Consider the following 7,769-nt stretch of genomic DNA (forward strand, 5'->3'; position numbering starts at 1 on the left):
AAATATGAGACCTGAAACCATAAAAATCCTAGAAGAGAGCACAGGCAGTAACTTCTTTGACATCAGCTGTAGCAACTTCTTTCTAGATAAGTCTCCTGAGAAACAAAAGCAAAAATAAATTATTGGGGCTACTTCAAAATAAAAAGTTTCCCCACAGCGAAGGAAACAATCAACAAAACTAAAAGGCAACCTATGGAATGAGAGAAGATATTTGCAAATGACATATCTGATAAAGGGTTAGTATCCAAAATATGTAAGGAACTTTAAAACTCACACCCCAAAAACAAATAATCCAATTTTTAAATGGGCAGAAGACATGAATAGACATTTCTCCAAAGAAGACATACAGATGGCCAAAAGATACATGAAAAAATGCTCAACATCACTTATCATCAGGAAAATGCAAATCAAAACCACAATGAGATATCATCTCACACCTGTCAGAATGGCTAAAATCAAAAACCCAAGAAACAACAGGTTTTGGCAAGGATGTGGAAGAAAAGGATTTCCACTGCACTTATGCACTGTTGATGGGAATGCAAACTGCTACAGCCAATGTGGAAAACAGTATGGAGTTTCCTCATAAGGTTAGAAATAGAATTACCTTATGATCCAGCAATCACACTACTGGGTATTTACCCAAAGACTACAAAAACACTAATTCAAAGGGATATATGCATCACTATGTTTATGGCAGCATTATTTACAATAGCCAAGATATGGAAGCAGCCCAAGTGTCTATCAACTGACGAATGCATAAAGAAGAGGTAGTGTGTATATATGTAATGGAATATTATTCAGCCATAAAAAAGAATGAAATCTTGCCATTTGCAACAACAATATATGGAGCTAGAGTATTATGCTAAGTGAAATAAGTTAGAGAAAAACAAATACCATACGATTTCACTCATGTGGAATTTAAGAAACAAAACAAGCAAAGGGGAAAAAAATTAGAGAGACAGATGAATCAAGAAACAGGCTCTTAACCATAGAGAACAAACTGATGGTTACCAGAGGGGAGATGGGTGGGGGATGGGGGAAACAGGTGATGGGAATTAAGGAGTGCCCTTGTTGTGATGAGCACTGGGTGTTGTATGGATGTGTTGAGTCTCTATATTGTACACCTGAAACTAATATTACACTGTATGTTCACTAACTGGAATTAAAATAAAAACTTAAAAAAATAAAGTCGGTGTCTAAATTTTGAATTTGAGAAGTTGAGAATCATAGTAGTCCTACTGTAAAAAAGGAAAAAGTAGAAGCAATTGGCAGGAATCTTATCTCAGGGGAGATGATATGTTTAGTTTTGGAGTGTGGAGAAGGAAATGATATTGTAATTCTCAATAGATAACACACAGTTGTCAGATGATGTTGAAGCCTGGGGTTCAGAGGAGAGGATTAGAAATATGGATTTGAGAAACTTTTTCAGAGAGAGCATCATTTCCACGGTGGAAACCTTGCTGCTAGGTGAGATCTATAGGAAATGTGGAGAGTGAAATGACCAGAGGGCGAAGGACTGAATGAACGTTGTCTAATCAACCTGGCTTCTTGATGAAGAATTTTCCTTTTTTTGATTGATCCTCAGTCTTTCAGAAATGCCAACTTAGCTAATGTTACACCTCTGCATGTTTCAAGTAACTAATGAATACAGTCCTGGACAGAGGGATCACCATAAGCAATATCATTTCTCGTGGGTCATCCTGGGCTTACTTCTGGGCCAAAAGCAGTTAAGTGCTGATTTAAGAGCCTGGAGGTAGAGTCAGGACATGCCCAGATAATATTAGATAGGGTGAGTGTGTTATAATAAGAATTCACATTTGATCTTGTCCCTGGTTCCTGTCATAGATCTCCTAAAATTTTGAAATCCCCTGAATGATAACAGTGTTTTTTGTGTGCTAATGAGATGTCTCCTGGCTGGGACCCCTAGATAGATTCTGGATGAGGACCGGTTACCAGAAAGACCAAGCTGTGATCAGAAGTTTGGAAATTTTAACACCTTCCCCGCCCATCTTTGGGGAGAAGAGGGGGCTGAAGATGGAATTCAATCACTAGTGACCAGTGATTTAATTAATCATGCTACATAATGAAACTTCCATAAAAACTCCTGAACAATGGAGTTTGGAGAGCTTGGTTGGTGAACACATCAATCAAAGAGCTGGGCAGATGGGGAGTCTGAAAAGGACATGGAAGTTCTATGCCCTCCCTCACCCCCATACTTGCCAGGGTCATCTCTTTCTTTTGGCTGTTCTAGGGTTGAATCCTCTATAATAAATCAGTAATAGTAAGTAAAACACTTCTGTGAACTCTGTGAGTCACTCTAGTGAATTATCAAACCTTAGAGGAAGTGGTGGGAACCCATGGTTTTGTGGTCAGCCTGGCAGAATGACAGTAGTCTGGGCACCCCACTACCACTTGTGTCTGAGGTGGGAGCAGTCTTGTGGGACTGAGCCCTTACCTATGAGGTCTGATGGTCACCCCAGATAGTGTCAAAATTGATTTGAATTGTTGGACATCCAGTTGGTGAGAGAATCAGAGAATTAATTGGTGTTTTGTAAAGATACCATGTATCTGGTGTCCAGGGCCAGGGGTGGGGTGGGGGGGGTACCTCTCTGTAGTCCTGGAGGGTGCAGAGCTGATCAGTAATATTCACCAGTTCTGGTAATTCACGATTCTTGGCTCTCTGTCCTGACTAATGGAAGTGTTTATCTGGCTCTTAGTCATGAATGTCACCTTCCTGGAGCCATATGTCAACAACATACAGTGTTGCAGAGAATTCACATAGAATGGTGACTAGAACGTTACCAAAAAAAAAAAAAATCTCTGATAATAGGTTCTAGTAAAATGTGTGGTGGCAGAAGCCCATTCTGAGGATAAGGAATGAAACTATAGTTTGAGGATATGGAGACCAGGTGGACCCATCACTTGTCTGAAAAGCATTGGCAGAGAGGAAAGGAGCTACATGGCCCAATGGTCTGCAGGCATCCTTGATTCCGCCGATGGTTACTTGGGTCTCCTCTGTAGGGAGTCCTGTAATCCTGCCTCAAGCATGTGGTTGAGAGCAATATTGTAAGTTTGATTGCTATGAAATGACTTGATCCAGCATGGGAAATAAATCACAGTTAGGGACTGTAATAGGTATGGAGGAGATCAGGAAGTTGTGCCAAGATTTAAAAAAAAGAAAAAAGAAAGAAAAATAAAATAATTTTTTTTTTAAAGATTTTATTTATTTATTTGACAGAGAGAGACAAAGCGAGAGAAGGAACACAAGCAGGGGGAATGGGAGAGGGAGAAGCAGGCTTCCCGCTGAGCAGGGAGCCTCATGCGGGGCTCAATCCCAGGACCCTGAGATCATGACCTGAGCCAAAGGCAGATGCTTAATGACTGAGCCACCCAGGCGCCCCAAAAGAAAAATATTTTTAAGCTTGTAAATAGTAGACTTCAGTTTCAACCCACAGGATTTGTGGACATGTGGCAAGGGGCATAGGGATTCTCCAAATAAACCTGCTCATTTTATGAGAAAGCTGAGGTAGCTCTTCTTTAGATCTCAGACTACTTATCAAAAGGGCAGGGGCAGAGACTGGACCCTCAGTCCCATACTTTTATCCTTCTCCTTCTCCCCACTGCCTTCCTGATTTTGTGCATGGCCACGATGCTGCAGGCCTATCTTCTCACAAATTTGTCATTCCTCTGCTTTCTGCCATGGTGTTTCCTACGCTTGTACGCTTTCTCTTAGTTCTCTGCATTGCATGCTATCCTTCCCTTGAGATTTATTACAAATGTCCTATTCCCCATGAAGACTCCCCTGAAGACCCTCCTACAGTTCTCTCTCCTGCTGAGGTCTTACAGCTCATTGACTCGTGCTTCTATTGTCCCTATTTACGGGCTGTTCTGAATGTCTGGCCAGACTGAGAGAGCTGTCGGAAGGAATATGCCCTATACATATTTACTTTATTCACATGATCTGTTGTATCTTTCCGTATAATCTTCATTTCTTCTGTTTGTTTTTTTTTTAAGATTTTATTTATTTGTTTGAGAGAGAGAGCACAAGCTGGGGAGAGAGACGGAGAGGGTGAGGGAGAAGCAGACATCCTCCCGAGCAGGAAGCCCGATGCAGGGCTCGATCCCAGGATGCTGGGATCATGACCTGAGCCAGAGGCAGACACCCAACCATCTGAGCCACCCAGGCGCCCCAAAACGAAGTGTCTGCATTGGCCAGGAATTGAACCCGGGCCTCCCGAGTAGCAGGCAAGAATTCTACCACTGAACCACCAATGCTATGCTTTTATTTCTATATTTTTTTCTTCATGATGTTTTTAGTCTAACTGGCCTAAAGATTTTAGCACCAGCAAACTGGAGTGACCTCTTTCCTCCTTTGTACATGTCTTCCTGAATCACTGTCCACATAGATCTGTGTTACAGAAAATATATGTGGGTAACGATAACAGGAAGTGAAGAATAAACATCAATAGTTTGAACTGAAGACTGAAGTTAATTTAAAGCCTAATTATCAGGGACTTCCTCAAGACAGAGGGTGTGACTTAAGTTAATAAACTTCTCATAACAGGCATTCCTGAAATGGAAAGTCTTTTTCTCACACAGAACATACTTTATTGACTCTTCTGTGGGCTGTATTCATAGTTAGGACTAAAAAATCCAGTGGGCTTAATTCCCAGGAGTGTCTCAACACTGGAAACAGCCTTTTGTCGAGGAAGAAGAATGCTACTAATCTGATGTGGTTTTAGGAGCACCAGGAAGGCCCTCTCCCCACCCATTCCCTCCAGCCCTGAAATACCAGTTCTCACTTGACAAATACAAATAGTATTGGGGCGCCTGGGTGGCTCAGGCTGTTGAGCACCCAACTCTTGGTTTTGGCTCAGGTCATGATCTCAGGGTTGTGAGATCGAGCCCCCGCATCTGCTTGAGATTCTCTCCCTCTGCCCTTTCCCTGGCTTGTGTGCTCTCTCTCTCTCTCTCTTTCTCTCTCACTAATAAAAGAATAAATCTTAAACAGGTAAAATAATAGGAATAGTATTAAAAATTTTTAATATTCTCAAAAGGCCTAAAACTTTACATAGAAAATCATAGAGAAAACTTACATTAAATACCCCTCCAAGAGGTAATACATTGACTTAAGTTAAAGCTACTTTAAGAGAGAGGGTAGGAGAAGACACAAAGGAGCTCTGTAATTTGAAAGGTGGTGGGGGAGAAAGGAGCATGATCTAAAGTAGACGGGATGGGTAGGGCTGCTGAAAGCTCCAAAGAAAACGCAACACACTTGACGTGGTTGCCCTGCTTACTGAGGCACACCGAGGATGAGATAAGGATTCTTGGTCTTCAACTCTCAGTTTTAAGTTTCCTACAAAAAGTAAATAAATATGCTTCACAGAACCTGACTCTTTGCAGAACCTGGCCCAATTATTTTGCAACCACTTATTTCTAGGCTCAGAAAAATTTCCCCAAAACAAGTCCAGATCTTGAGACTGTGATCTGATTTTCAACCACGAGCGTGGAAACATATTTTCCTGTTCTTAGAGTTGATTTCTGGATTGCTTGACTATCACTTAAAAGTGATGCACTGAGTAAACTCTTCAAGAGAGAAGTAACAAAGACTCCTTTTTTTTTATTTCCAGAGTCAGTAAAGGATTTAAAATCCCAATTTAAATCCACAGATAATGTAGATACCCAGGGACTCAAAAGGTAAGAAAGACATCCCATTCTCACATCTTACTCCGTGGTAAATGGCCTCGTTGTGATACTCTGCTGATGTGAGCATGACTTCGCAGTTCAGCCACCTCCAGACAGTAGGAAGGAAGCAGTGCAAGGCTCAGATACAGGAGGGCCACGTGGAAAGGACCACAAAACCACGCTAGAGCTCTTAGGAGTGGCGGCCATCTCTGTTCACAAATTTTGACAATTTTTTCTTAAACGGCTATGAAGCTACGATCCTCCTGGGACTAGGCTACGCCATCTCTCTGACTTGACAAGCTCAAACAAGTTTTCCAGGAAGATCCCTCATATTAATGCTTTCATAACAATTAAATTAAAAAAAAAAGATATAAAGTCGAAAAACCTTATTCTCAAAGGCAAGCTTCGGTTCTTTAAAAAAAATGTTCAAACTTCTCTTTCTTTTATATCCTTTCCTTCCAGCAAGTGTCCTTGGTCATAGTTTGAATTGCTGTTGCATAGATTTTTTTTTTTCCAAAAAATTAGAACCTTCTATTTCATTCTCTGACTGGGCTTCACACATTCTGTCTGTACCCTGGCAAAGAACTACTTGGAAGAGCATTGTCTTGGGGCTTCCTCCCCTTCTCTGCCTTGTGCTAGACACATTTGGGGTGCTCCATCCTTTAAACCTGCCCACTAACCGAGCCTTCCCCTAGAGGAGTTATCCCCCTCCAACTCCACATTCTTCCTCAGTGGTTGACTATGACGGGGAAAATAGGCGTATGAAGCATTTTGCATTCTCTGGATGTACCACACAGTAATTCTGCTGTCTGAAAACTCTGTAATGTCAATAATTGATGCACTTGAGAAGTGGTAATTAAATTAGTTAATTATGCTGGTAAAATTACATGCAATTATGTGACTGCAGGGTATGTTTAGTAAATTAGGCTTTCCCATACTCACTACATATTGTGGTGCCAATTTTGTTCCTTGATGATTAGGTAGCTTTTGATACTTCTTAATTGATTTAATACCTGGATCTTCATTAGCCCTTGATTGCTATGCTATGTACGTCTGACATTTTTTCTCTCTGATATTTTACTGAGATCGTACATCAGGGGAAAATATACGTACATGCTTGGGAATGATACATGTATATATGTGAATATATTCACATGTTTCTCATTTAAAATGTTTAGATGTTGAAATATCACCTCCCCCACGGGCCTCCCACCTTCTGAGAGAGAGCTAATCCTAAAAGTTGACTCAAATAGAATCCAGGAGCTTACCTCTTCTTGGATGCTCTAAAAAAAAAAAAAGAAAGAAAAGAAAAAAGTCATGTTTAATTATTTTGCTTCTGAAATATCAATACAAATATTACTAGGCAGTAATAGAAAGAAGCAGAACAGCAGAATTTTTAGGGAAGTTAATCATTTTATGTCTTGACACATAAGATTTAAATAAGGTCCTTTATCTACGAGGAGTTAACTGAAAGGTTACACATAATAGAAGTTGCAAAGCTGTCATTTGACCTTTAGAAGGGCATAGTCCATTACAGGCTTCTCACGTGCATTAGTATATCTCCATGGAGCAACGAGAGTGAAGGGGACCATCAGTGCCATGGGAGCAGTTCATGGATGGAGCTTCTTGGTTCAAGATTTTGAATGACCAAGAGCCGGAAGGGAGCCTGAGAATTGCTTGGTTGCCTCTCCATATGTAATAGGTGGAGAAATGAAGATCCCATTGAACGCTTTGTGGGTCTTCTCTCAGCAAAGCAATGACTAGGTTGGGTCCAGAATTCAAGTCTTCTGCGTCTCTGGTCAGTGGTAATACACCACACTCTATCACTATATTTTTTCTGTTTTGTCACTTTCCTGTCAGTCATTCTACACCTTTGTATTGCCTTTACTCAGACAGAGACTAGGCACATTTTCAGAAGAGCTCCTTCTTTAACTATAACCTGAGGGGAAATCCAAATCAAAACCTCAATGAGATACCACCTCACACCAATCAGAATGGCTAGAATTTACAAGTCAGGAAACGACAGATGTTGGCGGGGATGCGGAGAAAGGGGAACCCTCCTACACTGTTGGTGGGAACGCAAG

General features: G+C 41.0%; 1 non-coding gene across 1 annotated transcript; it reads right to left on the reverse strand.

Annotated features, from left to right (window-relative positions):
- Positions 1–4,204: 4,204 nt before the first annotated feature.
- On the reverse strand, positions 4,205–4,275 carry TRNAS-GCU (transfer RNA serine (anticodon GCU)). The gene has a single exon. It is a non-coding gene; the product is annotated as a tRNA-Ser (tRNA).
- Between the last annotated feature and the right edge of the window lie 3,494 nt (positions 4,276–7,769).

This window comes from Leptonychotes weddellii, chromosome 8, assembly GCF_054177405.1.
Source record: "Leptonychotes weddellii isolate Sample4059 chromosome 8, ASM5417740v2, whole genome shotgun sequence".
Taxonomy (NCBI): domain Eukaryota; kingdom Metazoa; phylum Chordata; class Mammalia; order Carnivora; family Phocidae; genus Leptonychotes; species Leptonychotes weddellii.